General features: G+C 49.0%; 1 protein-coding gene and 1 non-coding gene across 2 annotated transcripts in view; one reads left to right on the top strand and one right to left on the bottom strand.

The window, feature by feature from the left end:
* Positions 1–14,924, bottom strand: part of LOC119443704 (potassium channel subfamily K member 9-like) — a 245,870-nt gene that overhangs the window by 82,168 nt on the left and 148,778 nt on the right.
* LOC119446914 (U2 spliceosomal RNA) lies at positions 5,584–5,779 on the top strand. The gene has a single exon (XR_005190848.1). It is a non-coding gene; the product is annotated as a U2 spliceosomal RNA (small nuclear RNA).

Below are 14,924 nucleotides of genomic sequence, written 5' to 3'. Positions count from 1 at the left end.
TTCTGTCGTCGTAATGGGGAGGCCGCCTTGGGGTTATAAGCCATTCATTGTCTTACGTGACGGACAGATTTATTTTTGAAGCAATTCAATTTCGAATAACCGCAAGCGGCAATGGCGGGCGAATGCTGCTAACCACGCCGCCGAGCAAACTCGAGACATCGAACGCGAGCGACAAGGGTGGACTGCAGGCATACCGTCAATGAAGTCGTTCTCGCCGTCGCAGCTGAACGTGCGTGTAACCTCATAATTGAGAAATACTTTAATGAATTCGCGGGATTAACCCAGTGTTAAACACCGGGGCCGAACGTTCCAGCTTTGCTGGTTAACCATCTTCACGGAGTGGAAGGGCCGAGAAATTTTTTTATCCAGTTTTGCGCGTCAAAATCGTGATCTTAGTCTGAAGCACGATGTAGCGATTGATTCCTGATTATTTTCACCACCTGGGCTTATTTAACATGGACCAAGGTATAGGTAGTCGAACATTTCAGAATTTGGCCGCCATCGAAATGCGACCACCACGGCAGTGATTAATAATACCTGCGATGTCGAGCATTCTTAGCACTGAAGCGCCATATCTAGTAAGCTAGGACGGCGAGTAAAGCAATTTATTGTAGTCACAACATGAACGCGTTTGTAATTTCATTTTTTTTTACTTTGAACGTTGTAATATATATATGTTGTGCTCCTCCCGTTGCCGACGTCGCTGCGCGCAGATATCGGTTAACTCGCCGTAACATGTCAATACGTTTCTGTTTTTCTTGAATTACGTTGAACGAAACGGGTCAAAGTAGAACAAACAATGACTTTGTTTCTAGTTCCGTGCCAGCCTCCTCCGCACTTGTCTGTTTGGATGCTAGTATGAAAAACCAGAAAGAAAAAGACCTTCGGTATGAGATATAAAATGTGCTCCTTTGCGGCGGAAATGGGCGCTGGCGAACAGCAAAATAAACATTTCGATCTAGCTCGGGAACCTTAGTCAGCTTTTGTCGTTTTGATGCAGACAGCATTAGATACCGCGAGCCCACTTCAGAGCTAGAGGTTACAGTGCAAACATGTACAGAAAATGGGCAGCCTTACAGAGGCTCTTCTTGCGTTGCACGCCTGACAATTAGTTTCAAGAAAAAGGCCACATCACAGCCCACCGAAAATAACACAGAAGCAGCGGCCACAAAGAACTGCAAACTCATCGTCTGCGGCAAGGGCACAACCAAGACACATTGTCAGCCGAACCAGGCGAGTGAAAGTACTCTGTAAAGAAACAATGCTTAGGCGCGGCAGGATGCACACGAACTCAAGGACATGGGGGGGGGGGGGGGGGGGGGGGGGGGGGAGGCGTGGAAGCCACACATAAACGCGCAGAAGTGAAGTCGCACTAAGTATAGAGACCGAGACCCACACGGACACGTCAGCGGGCATAAGAACACCTTCTGCAGAGGGTGCACACTCTGCATACAGGGTGCTTAAATTGTGCAACAGCGGCTGCAGATTTCGCAAGCACACATTCCATATCCTTATGGTTGTTATTTCTTTCTCGTTGCTGGTGATCTCGCACACACACTTATCGTGGTGTGTTTTTAGTAGTATAGGTGTAAAGAAGGAGTAAACTAAATGTGACGGTGGGTGTAAGGTCTAAAAACGGTCTTTTGGTACCCCTAAGGGCGTTAAAACGCTACTTTCGAGGGAGGCGCCCAACCACAGCTCCACAGGCGGTTTCCCATTTCGAGGCTGCGTGGCTTTTCTAGCCGCTGCTTACAGCCAGCTTCGATCTCCGTTGAAGCAACCATCTTCATCTCGGCAGTGCGCCAGCAGAACAAGAAGAAGCGCGAGAGAAGGGCAGAACAAGGACTGCACTTCGGTGGCGCAACCGTCCCCGCTGCTCTTGCTCGCCCCAACGGAGAGCGCAAAGCCTGCCGCCTGCTGCCGCGCTGTAGGGTGCGACCATGCGCGTTTGCAAACAGCCTGACGGCGACCGCGACCGCCAAGTCCGTGTTTACAAATAGAAAAATGCGTCGTTGTCGCTTCGGGTCGTTCTGCCAGCCGCCGCTCACCAAGCGCGCATATGTGCCCGTAGACGGTGGCGTATAAGACGCCTGTTTGTTTCTCCTGGTACACATAGCGTGCGTGCTCTCCCATTGAATACGAAGCGGTCACTCTTTTTTTTTTTTTTCTCAAGTTGACACGATCGGACTTTGTTTCTAGAGAGTCTGTCGCGAAAGAGAAACTCTGCGGGACACCCGAATGCTCGCAAACGCGTCGAACCGATGCTTGCGCAATGGTGCATTCGATCGATGAAACCTCCTCAAACACGCTCGTTGAAAGCGTTGTTCAAAGGCAGCGTTCTATTGATCGTATTCGTCAAACACGTAGTTGGACGTGACCAAGCAAAAGAAAGTTGCTTTAGAAGCAAACGTGAATAACTCGGAAAATACTTGCATTGCAAGCCTCCTTTACTCTTTACACGAATGAGCAAGAATATATCTTCATGCGAGAGCATGGCAAGATGTGCGCTGTTATTATTTCAAGGGTTAAAATATGTATGATGCGCTGCCCTAGGAGACATTTGGTTTAAACGTTAAGGGTGAATGTTTCAGCAGCCCACTGTTTACAGGTTTTGCAGGTTACCTTGCCCGCTTCTGCAACGTTGAAGGCGACGCGAAACAAATGGACGAAAACGTCAATCGACATGATCTAGCGGTAATTTTCAACGTTATTTAAAACAGTATAATGACAGTTAATAACGGCAGCAGGGAGTAATAGTGCATCATTGGTAGTCGGCCCCTTGAAGCGGGGAAGGAGTGCGTTTATCTAGTGCCGACAAAGTGGCCATGGAGGAGCTCGACCATGATATTGAAACACGCAAAATAAAACGAGTGCACTTGTTAAATACAAATGAGTCTGAGCACCGCGTACTCCAAAGCAGCATATCCACTGTAATTTATTGTGTACTTACTTGTGTGGCAAAAACTTTCAAGACAATGAAAAAATAAATTAGAAGAGTGGTGAGGACTTCATTCACACAGGGCGATGTAACTAAAATGAAAGGCGCATTGCTAAACATTGAAAGATTATAGTATAAACTCGAGAGCGATCACGTGGTTTTATGGTAGCACAGAATATGAGAAAATGTAGTTCGCCAGGTTAGGAATCCATAGAATAGAGAAGCTACGTTTGTTAGAGTACCAAATGAATGCCAAGGGGGGAGGCGCAGTTCAGGTTCAGATGGAGTGATGCCGGCAACGAATCTTACATGCATAGGAAAGGTTTGGTTAATGCGGTATAGTCGTGTTTGACGATGTGCAGCCTGGGCCCTAAATAGGATAATGATAACGATCATGATGTACCGGTAGGAACTTGGAGAACAACGAATAAGCTTGACAGGAAATGAAATACCGCACAACGAACGAAAAAAAGAAAGAAACGAAAAAAAAAAAGATACACGCAGATTCGACGCAACGTTGGAATGTAATGGGGCGAAGCTTGCTCGAGTCAACGAGGTATCAGCAGCAGGGATGCAAAATTTGCGGAATTTCTGAGCGGGAGGAAAAAATAATTCTATTCATTTCGTGTTTTTTTCTCGTTTTTTTTTTTCAGGAAATTCAAGAGTTCACCGGAGCAATGGTCAATCACCACATGCACAACTTCGCTGGTCATCCACCTTCACAGAGTGGAATGATAACAAAAGTTGAAACTACAACATGGCTTATATTTATTACTCCTGGAGTAACATTATTGCCTTTAATACATGCGATAATTACGCAAAGAACGCGAAGACAATGGAATAGGTTCCTTGTTCTCTTCTACAAAACATTTCTAATCTGGTAACTGACAAAAAAGTCACTCGGTGTCCTAATCATTCTCGCTGGACACACTCGCATTAGAATAAGTCGCGGCTACATCCACATTCAAATTTGATTGTACGTAGACGAGTTTTCGAACATGTTTACTTGTGAATCTGTTGAGAAGCTTGTTGTAAACACCTCCAAACAAAGACCAGTTTTGCTCACAAGTGGCAAATGGCGAAGATAGCTGCAGCAGCCTAGAAGCTGCAGGTGTCAGCGGCTGATTAGTGCAAAGGCCTTGCCACCAGGTGTACGTTCCACGTGCTTCGCGGAGTCCTAGACGCCAGTCCTTGACTAAAGCTCAGACGGGGTCCTGCATTCCCCCATGTTTGAAAGCTACGCTGCGTTTTCAAAACAAAACTGAAAACATGTAATGAAGCCACTTGGAAACTATGCTGCCACTTACTTGTCGTCATCGTTGCTTCTAGAACTGTATGCTGCATAGCAGAGAACGGCTAATACTGTATGTGAAAATTGTGATGGTTTTGTCCACTTTATCTGGCGAAATGGAAAAACAAATTCAGTGCCATTCCACTCTGTGAAGGTGGATGACCAGCGAAGCTGTGCATGTGGTGATTGACCGTTGCTCCGGTGAAACGTTCTAAGTTTGTGGGATTGGGGCCACATGGACGGTTCACATTTCTTTTCGCGATTTCTTTTCGCGTCGCGGTCCTGGGGGCCAGCACGCTTACGCGTGGCGTCTGCGGGCCGTGCATCGTCGGAGGTCTCCTTCCGCCGCCGCCGCGCCCATTCCCTTTAAGTTCGATAGCAATTATATGGATACTCCAAGCAGATTTCTGCCGTCGGCGTCGCCGTCGCAATGAGGGTCCGTATAAAGACCAAGGGCGATAAAATCGTCGCCGCGCGCTGTATGCTCTATGTGCGCGTGAAAGCACGCGAGGGACGCGTGCTTTCACGGGGAGCGAGCGCACGGCGGAGAGCAAACGCGACGTCTTCCGTTGCGCGAAAGGCCGTAGGGGGATGGGAGGGAGGGAGGGAGGGAGGGAAGGAGGGGGGACGACGTTGTGCTGCGGCACCAAATGCGTATATGGCGACCGGGCGCAAGGGGAACTGGAATCTCGCACAAGAAAGGCGGAAAGCGGGAAGGCAGCGCGGGAGGGAGGGCGTGCGGCTTCTTCTCTGCGAGTAACTGCGTACTTGTAGTTTCCGCGGCGGCGGGCGGTCGCGCGCACCATGTCTTGAAAGCGGTCTCCAACATCTGCAACACGTCTCCTACCTTTGTATGCACTGTGCTTTCGTCGCTCAGTTTCCGTTGAAGCGATAGACCACACGACCCTTCGATCGCTGCTGCTGGCGCGTTTCGCTCATGCGAGCGTTTTGACAGCGGTTGTGGGCATTCATCGAGTGTGGTCTATTCCTGTTTGCTTGTGCGCGCTGACGCCATGCTTGTTAATTCAGTTATAAGCAAATGTTTCCAAGTTTATACAACCGATACTACAACTATCCTTACTCCGTATAGCTCTCGAGTAATTTCCTAACGCAACTGATGCTTCGCCTTTCTGACGAAACTGCGACTTTTTCTGTTCACACCATCGTTCTTGGTACGCACGCTGTTCTTCTTCAGACCGTACAACACGCGGCCTACCCATTTCACAGTCAGAGCAGAACTGAAGAAAGCAGCCTACTTAGAGCATGACGTCAGCAGACAGAAGACACTGATATTGTTAGGCATTATAGGTTGAATACGCGGGATGGCGTACACGTGTATGGTGCGAACGTAGACATGGCCGACGTGGGTAAAAGTGTAGTATCTGTTCTTATCAACTTAATATCTGATACCAGTTGTATTTGGACCCAAGATATTGGAAGTTGGCGGAGTGCCCAAGATATTTGCAAGTTGGCGGATTGCTTGAAGTCTGCTTTACATCCGCCGCGGGTCGGTCCAGAATTGCACTATTTTCGGGATCGGCCCACGTTTTTGGTGTACAGACATCGATCCGCTGGAAACTAGCCATATATAGCTTCGCTGTAAAACGGCCGTGTCCCGTTTATTGGGGCACGTTAAAGATGCCCTGGTGGTCAAAATTAATCCGAAGTCCCCCACTACCGCGAGCCTGAAATTCAAACCGTTCTTTTGGCACGTAAAAGACCAAAACTCATTAATTAAGCAGCGCAACGCCGAAGCCACTATGCCACCACAGTGGGTACGATGACATTTGCACTCCAGTGATGTAACGTTAACTGTAACAGACTTGGCCCTGTTTATGCGTAGTTTATACGTAGCGCTAGCGTCTACGAGGAAAGTACTGAGGAATGTGGGCCGATCCTAGGGACGGGGTGTGCAGCTTAACGCAGTGTCTCAACGGGGGAACAGTGACAAGGAAAAAACACCAGAAACTGGCCTGTGATGCACACGCCAAACGTCCCAAAGAGCTAGTCGGCTTTGGCCCGAGAGGAGTATGCGTGCGATCATGGCCTAGTGTAGTAAAGAAAAATTCGTCGGCCCTTCCACTCCGTGAAGATGATTAGCCAGCGAAGCTGAAACTTGTGGTTTCGGTGTTTATCATTGGGTTAATCCAGAAGGTTCATTAAAGTATTTCTCCTTTATGATGTTACACGCACGATCGGCTGCGACGGAGAGAACGACGTCAATGACGGTATGCCGGCAGTCCGCCGTTGTCGCTTGCGTTCAATGTTTCGAGTTTGCTCGGCGGCGTGGTTGGCAGCATTCGCCGCCATTGCCACTTGCGACTCTTCAAAATTTAATTGCTTCAAAAATAAATCTGTCCGTTATGGTAAGACAATGACTTGCTCATACCCCCTTAAGCAATGGCTCATACCTCCGAAAATGCGGCCTCGCTATTACGACGAGAGAAGAGAAGTGAAATTCTACGCTGGAACGATGAGCGGCAACGCAGCCAGCTGTGGAAGAAGACGACGACGACGAACGCGGGAGGAGTGGCATGAGCGCGTTCCGAGCACGAGCACGAGCGCAAACCGAGGGGCGCCAACAAGCTAGCTGCGGAAGAAGACGACGACGCTCAAGCCAATGCTGATAATGATAGTTTTCTGTACGCAGGCGATTTCGCCTAGCCATACAGGATTTCGCCTAGACATATAAAGCTTCGGTTTAAATAATAAAGCGATCATAGCTAGTGTTTAGAGCACTTCAGCTGCTGTGCTCGAAGGCAGAGGTTTGATTCCCTTTATAGGTGATGTATTTCTTTTCACTAGAGTTCCGAAATCTGGCGAGACCTACCTACCTACCTACCTACCTACCTACCTACCTACCTACCTACCTACCTACCTACCTACCTACCTACCTACCGCACGCACGCACACACACACGCAAAGTGCCTGGAGTAAGACAAGGAGTGTATTGATTAACAAATTGCATATGGTGTGTACTAAGGAGAACCAGAGGCACTTACGTGTTGCTTTCAGTGTGCATGTTTTGCGCGGCCTGGAAGATGTGGTTAAACGAGCATCCACGCCGTAGCGAGTCCAAACGGCAACTGCTGATAACAGCGCTAGCGCGACCTCATCGCCACGAGACAAAGGGGCACAACGAATGCTGGGACGTGCCGCCGCCGACTATCGCGACACTTGTGAAAGAGGCATCGGTGGTGGCGAGGGGTATAACAATGGGTCATCTCTCATCGATTTTGACACCTGCACTAAGGCACAGCTGGCGGGAAACCACCACGCACATGGAGCCAAAGCTAATGCGGTTGATGATAGTTTTTTTCTACACGCGGACACGATCATGGGGAACCTAGCACTTAACGGCTTCGCTGTAAAAAAAATAATAAAAAACTGTTGGAAGTGAGCGTGTAGAATAAAAGGAACCCATCGGACTGGATTATTTTGTTAGTTCCAACCATACAGCGCAAACGGTCACTGAAGTTAATTAAAGCACCAGAAACATTAACTGTTTATTTTTTAACACCGAAGCTGTTTAAGCCAGCCGTAATTTGTGCGTGTGCCACGAGGAGGAGGAGAGAAAGAGAAGGCAGGGATGTTAACCAGTAATGCGTCTGGTTGGCTACCCTACTCTGGGGGACGGGAAAGAGGGAATAGAAAGATGAGATAGAGAGAGGAGCGGGGGGGGGAGGAAGGACACGGCGAGCTTGCGCACGCACGCGGAGGGCTTGAGCAATTCAAAGGCGTTCACATAGGCCAGTCGCCCTCAAGAAAGACAACAGTGCCTTCACAGCTTTCTGGGCCGACGAGCGATGGGGACGGTCTTCAAGGAGCACCTGCACGGACAACGGCCGGTCGTCAAGTCGTCGCAATGCGTTCGATAATGTTTGTCTTTCCGACTGAAATTGATCGCAGTGACACAATAGATGTTCGGTGTGCTCTTCGCTGCCGCAGACGTCGCACGTAGCACTTTCGGTCATTCCAATCAAATCACAGTACGCCTTCGTAAAAGCCACTCCCAACCACAGCCGGTATAGAAGCGATGCCTCACGTCGGTGAATCCCGGGTGGAGGTCAGAGTTGGAGCGAAGGGTTCAGTTCGTGTAGCCTGGTGCGCCTTATATTTGGGGTGTTCCACTCAGCTAAAGACAGCTTACGTGCCAGGTGACGAAGCTGCCTTGCAGCGTCTGTTCTGGAAAGAGGAATGGGAACGCTGTGTTGTTCTTGACGTGACTCTCGGGCTGCTTTGTCTGCGAGATCGTTTCCACTGATGCCGCAATGACCAGGGAGCTACTGGAAAATAATTTCGTGGCCTTTCTGTTTGACGTCGTGGTGTAGTTTGGCAATTTCGTATGTTAGTTGTTCGTGAGCTCCACGTCGGAGAACTGCCTGCATGCTTTGTAAAGCTGGTCTCGAGTCGGAAAACACGGCGCAAGTACCAGGACTCTTGCGTCTATAACTTGAAGTGCAATGCGCAGAGCCGTGAGCTCTGCTGCAGAGGACGTCGTGACATGTGTCGTCTTGAATCACATTGTTATTCCTCTCGTCGGTACAAATACAGCACCGCCGGAACTGCGTCTTCTCTGGACCTAAATAAAGTTATTTTACTCACTCACTCACCGCCAGAACTAGTCGATGTAGTCGATCCGTCCCTATATACGTGCACGTGACTGCGTTATCTCTCGTACAACAGTAGTAAGCTCAATTGTTTTAGTGCAGACGGTGATACATGTGACTTTTTCTGAAGTGCTGGAATTTTAAGTTGGACTTAAGGACGGCACAAACACCATGGAGGAGACACCGGCCTGGTCGCAGTTGCGTACCCCATGTAATCGTGGCACGATATGCACTCACAGTTGTACTATATGACGTGCGGGGTCTTTCCGCCGTGAGTGCGGCGAGTTGGTGGTAAGGAGTCCGGGCAATGTGTCTTACATGTGCACGCATTGTCTCGATGGCGATGTGCGTCGTGATTGAATAATCTTGAGCAAATGGCGATAGTTTCAGCCGTTGACGCACTTCGTGGTACTCCAATGGCATATCCTAAGAGCTTGCGCCTGAATGCTCTGAATTGAACGCAAATTAGTTTTGCAGGTATTGGATAGAACAGGTAGGCTGTACCGGAGGGACCCAACAAACAACACCCTGTATAGCTGTAACATGGATTGTGTGGATACCCCCCAGTTCTTTCCTGCAAGGAACTTGAACAGATTACAAATGACCATCAGGCGCTTTTTCACGTGGTTGACGTGAGGAGTCCAGGACAGATCTCTGTCAATCACAACTTCCAAGAACATGTGACTCCTGCTGAACGATATCACTTGTCGGTTGATTGATATGCCGTATGCAGACATTGGCTTCCGCGCAAATGCCACCACTGCGCACTTTTCCCACGTCACCTCCAGTCCTCGTTTACCAAGGTAGCATGGTGTCGATGAGACCGCCTTCTGAAGCTGAGCACAAAGCTGAAGCCGTGTCACCCCCGACGTCCAGGTACAGATGGCGTCGGCGAAATTATCATTATCAATATTGGCTCGAGCGTCGTAGTCGTCTTCGGCAGTTTAAGCGACCCGTAATTTGTGCGTGTGCCACGAAGTTATCATCATCAGCATTGGCTCGAGCGTCGTCGTCTTATTCCGCAGTTTAAGCCATTTGTAATTTGTGTGTGTGGCACGACACTGCCGCGCCGTAGCCATGGCAACCAGGCGACGCCATATAGACACGGCTCCGCCGAGCTCCCGCCAGCTGCGCGCTACTGCGCATGCGCCGTGACGTCATCATGGCGTGTCTGCGCTCGCCACTCGAGAGAAATAAATAATTAAATAAATAAGTAAAACAAAATGAACGTTCTTGGCAAGGCCGGATTCAAACCCGGGTACCCACGGTTCGAAGGCGAGCGTCATATAACCACTACGCTATACACCCACGCTTGCAAGAAGTGCATTTATGGGAACCATATGGTTGCATTGTACTGACTATTGCAACACAACTTCCTTTGGGAGAGAGAAAGAGAAAATGAGAATGAGAGAGAGAAAGAAGGAGAAAGAGAAGGAGAGAGAAAAAAGAAAGAAGGAAGAGAGAAAGAAAGAGAGAGAGAGATAACCTTGCTACAACCAAGAGACCCAATCAATCGGGCAGCTTCGCTCTGTCTTGAGCTTTGCGCGGCCTAGTGCAAGCTTTCGCCTTGTTTTTTCAATAAATATAGAAATAATCTTATGGAAATCATCATAAATAATATTAGGCGATTTAGCGGTGCCCATCTTATTTTGCGTCAATCCTTGCACAATCTGTCTGCCATTCCTGAGTCATTTCACGCTCTTTTCTCGGTAACCCAATCTAGAGCGACGAGTAGTGCGTGGCCATCCACGCTTGTCTAGCGTGCATCTCGCCGCGCATCGCGGTAAAGTGGCAACAGCTCCACGAAGCGCCGGTGCGTCAGGTTGCAGTTAGCAAAAACACTGCCACAAGTCCCCCTCATTCGCGTAAACGCAGCAGTTCCGTACGCCTCGTTTGCTTACACGGCCTTGAAATAGAAAAGGCTCCGGGGCGCCGGCAACGGAGTCGAGCTGTGAGCGCGAGCAGAGCGAAACCGCGAACCCGGCCACGCCAGAGGCCCCGAACGAGCAACAGCTTCTACTCGCATTCTGCGCGGATCGCAAAATAAAAAAAATAATAAAAAATAAGCACGGGGCACCTTTCGGACGCGCGCATAGTTTGTTGCGGCGGCAGTAGCAACAGCAGCAGGAGCGCGAGTCTCTCTCCGCTGAGTGCGCATACACAAAGCAACACTGCGCGCGCGTCGGCGAGTAACGTTCGCGCGTGTCCAACGGGAGCTCCAAAATAGCCCGTCGGCGGCGAGTGCCGCAGCGCCTTTGAGGGCCGCCCCGGAATAGAAGTGGCCCCGGACCCGACCTCGCGAGCGCCGACAGCAGCTGCCTACGTCGCCGCCGCGTTACGTTCTCCGCGTCGCAGAGCTCCGCGGTCCTTATCTCTTACGAGCATGCCGTGCCCACGAACAGGTATCAAGTCGTGCAACTACATTACCGCGATAACTGAGCACCTGGGCACCCGCTGCTGCGGTTACGCGGTAGAGACGCGCTGTTCGAGTCAGATGATGCCGAAACGAGACGTCTCCTCTTTTAGAGAGCCTTGCATTGTCTTTGTCGGCAAACATTATTGCGCTGCAATTAGAACATTAACTAAAATCAGTTATGAAAAGAGATACGTCGTTCGGGCCCAACCCCGGGGCAAACTGAGACAGTCAGAGTGGGAAAATGAGACCACCCCACATATAGTAACACAATTCATTGCTTCCAAATGAGGCACTTGTCCAGGTGGGCCCGCAGGCACGCAGCTTGTGCAGTGAAATCATATTATATATATATGGGCAGACCATGCACTACCAGTGCCCTTTGGTACGAGTCGAGTGGTGGTAGAGCGCTTTTTATTCGGATGCTTGTGCGCTGAATGGGTGCATTTCCCGTCGTTTTCTTCAGCCATGTTCGATGTCTACTTTTCTTAGTGAGCGAGACTCCACGCGTTCTGGCGGCCTTTTACAGCATAGTGCCAGAGAGATATGAAAATTGTGCTCCCTTGGCTCGGCACTCTTTGCTTCACATCTCCTTATTTTTGGCCCTGGGAAACTTTCGTTGAAGTTTTTATGACTTTCAGTGGGCTAGACGGGTTTTTCCAAGCACCACTGCGGAGGACGAAGATATTTTGTCGCCGTTCGAGTAAAGCGGGTCCTCCGATAGACGGCTTCATGTGTTCGTTGCAACGCATTTTCGTCGAAAACAGCACTCGATGTCTTTCTCATGTACGCCCGTACCATCTTAGACAAGAAGACAAGAAGCAGCCACAAGCAATGAGCTCCATAAAAGTGGTATTAAAGCTGAAGAAGGCCTTATTGGCGCGTTCTGCCCCAGTCTTTAGAGTATTACTTAAATAATTTTAACACAGTGAATATTAAGACGGACCGAGCACACGTTTCGTGAAAATGTAGCTAGTGAAGCGAATAACGAAAACAAAACAATTTTGTTTATTGAGAAGTTTACTGGGACTTCGGTGTAATGCCGCGAAAAATTAAGTGAACAAATTTTTAGACCTTTTTGGAGCGCCTTCGGCTCACACGCACTTGGTCCGCATTTCTTCCCGTAATGTCCATCACCCATCACCCAATCACGATAGTGTTGTAGTCGAGCAAGGTGGATATGTAGGGACACCTTAGGCGATATAGCACGCCACTTAGATGGCGTCGTGCAAAGACCGGGAGCGGCAAGTTGAACATGACGCGTGTTGCTCCGTATCTCATTTTGCACAGCCCTACCCTGCTCCCATACAAAGGTCTACGTTTAAGAGATACGTCATGAATCAATGTATACACTAATCCCTACCTGCTGACCCATCTCTCACACGAGTTGTGTCTACGCGTTTGCAAGAGCACGCGAAGAAATTATGTTAGTTTTCTGTTCTACTTTACAAGTTATGCTTTCGAAACAGTTGATATTAATAACAGCGACAAACGATCGCTAAGAATTTTTCTTCATCGTGAGATCAGACACAGCAATGACTGATTTTACCGTTTCTTTCTTGCTGTCACGACGGAGAGCAGATAAAAGGCGCGAATGCGGATCGAGGCAGGCGGTTATGGCAATGCCGTGATGCCCATTCGCAGCAACCGGCTGCAGCCGGCACTACCACCGCGGTAATCAAAAGTATGACGCACATGAGCACAGAACATGTCGCTGTAAAATATTGTGGTAACAAACCAAGTATCATGCGAAGCTAGAATACTACATTAACCAGAATTTTTAACCATCTTTTGACAGCAGATTTCTTGTAATTGCGTGAAGCACGTTTCCAATCATATTTTACCTGTAACCTAGAAATCATACCACGAGCGTTACAAACCCCTCGCGGACGTGCGAAATTTACAGTCAGCAGGGATTTCGAAAGCGCTTCATTGTAACGATAAAAATGCAAGAATCGCGTGACAGCAACAGAAGGTCAGAACGTTTACGCCGATTTTGACGTGTCCGCCCACACCTTCAAAATACGGCATCTCTTCTGAAGCAAAATAAAAATGCCCTACTTCGCTTTGTTTTCGGTACTCGCTAAGAGCGACGTACGATTCAGTGGCCATTTCTTTTACCATATGGTCACAACTAGACTGCTGTAGAGCGTCACTCATGGGATAAATAAGCTGTTCGTTCTTCAATGAGCCAAAGCTGCGAAACTTCATTTTGCTGCACGTCATGCACGGAGTATGAAAATAGTGTCAAAGAAGTGCGTGAACGTGCAAGATATGCATTGTTCGGACCCATCACTCGACTCTGGCCAAAACCCCGGAACAACAGCTGTATGCACATTATCGGCTAAAAAACGCGATATAAAAGCCGAAACGAGAAGAAGCGCGAGATAAGAAATGCGGTGAGGAAGACGGATGACCAGACGAAAAAAAGCGAAGGACCCAGACCACCCTGATCGATGTCAGCATAAAGTGTGTCCCGGCGCACGACGTCATAAAGGAAGCGGCACGCGGATTAAGAAAAGAAAAGCGCGCAGAGAACATTCTCGGGCGAGCATTCATTAGGCGAGAGACGGGCTCAATTTGCAGTGGCTCTCGAAAGACTAACGACCTGTCGCGAGCCGTGACGACTCGGTGGTCGCACGAAGCTCAGGTGGAATGAAAACTGCCGCTCGCTGTCGGGCGCTGCACCACAACGAGGCGACACACGTCCTTCAAATGTACGGCACACGTTCGTCTGCTGCGTAGTACCACGCACAGAGCTATCCAATTCGTGCGCCAATAAAAAAGCAGAGCCGTTCGCATTTCCTTTGGCGCAACCCGACGAACGGTGCAGCGCATTCGAGACCTCACTGGCGATAACTTGAAAGTTACGAAGGTTCCAACCTGATCTCGAGCGAGCATCGACTGAGCAACGAGAATGCGGGCGCTCGTTTGTCGTAAGAGGGAGTCGGGTTAGAAGGATTGAGTGCTGACTACTGGTTGCATACAAAAGACAAGACATCATTGCCAGTACATTTCGTGCAGACGGGTACATTACGGGTTAGCGCTTCACGTGTTAGGCCCCTTGGTATCGTGAACGACCTAGATAGCCATTTTAAACGCTGTTTTCGACATCACTTTATAGGCCGATTACTATATCACCTAGAGCACACTCGCAATTCTCCACGAAGGGTTCATGATGACTTCCCTAGTGCGTGCATATAAGCCCACGTTACAAACGCTGAGTTTGAATTCTATGAAATGATGAAACAGCCAGCTTCGTAAGTGGTGGAATTGTAGTTCCCGCAGTTCGTGCAGCGAAAAATGCGCCTAGAGGTTGCTGGCTATAGTGAGCGCACGTGTATAGCCAGGGGACAAGTTCAAGCCCCGTACAGCGCAGCACTTTTTGCTGAAAGCACGTGGAGTACCAGCAAGTACGCGTAGCGCTAAAGAGTACACATAAAAACGTAACGCCTCAAAAGAGTCGAAAAGCCACTAATCACCACTAACCACATATCACAAATCACCACTAATGATATACCTCATCCTGTACACCACTCACAGTTTCTATTACTGTTTTCCACCTATGTATTTTCTTTCATCACAACTTGAATCAAGCCGCGCACTGAGCTACTACTTCATATCTTAGCGCAAAAGTCAGTGGCGCTGCCACATATTGCACTCCGCGCTGCC

Source organism: Dermacentor silvarum, chromosome 3, assembly GCF_013339745.2.
Source record: "Dermacentor silvarum isolate Dsil-2018 chromosome 3, BIME_Dsil_1.4, whole genome shotgun sequence".
NCBI lineage: Eukaryota > Metazoa > Arthropoda > Arachnida > Ixodida > Ixodidae > Dermacentor > Dermacentor silvarum.
This window is presented reverse-complemented; position numbering and strand designations above follow the sequence as displayed.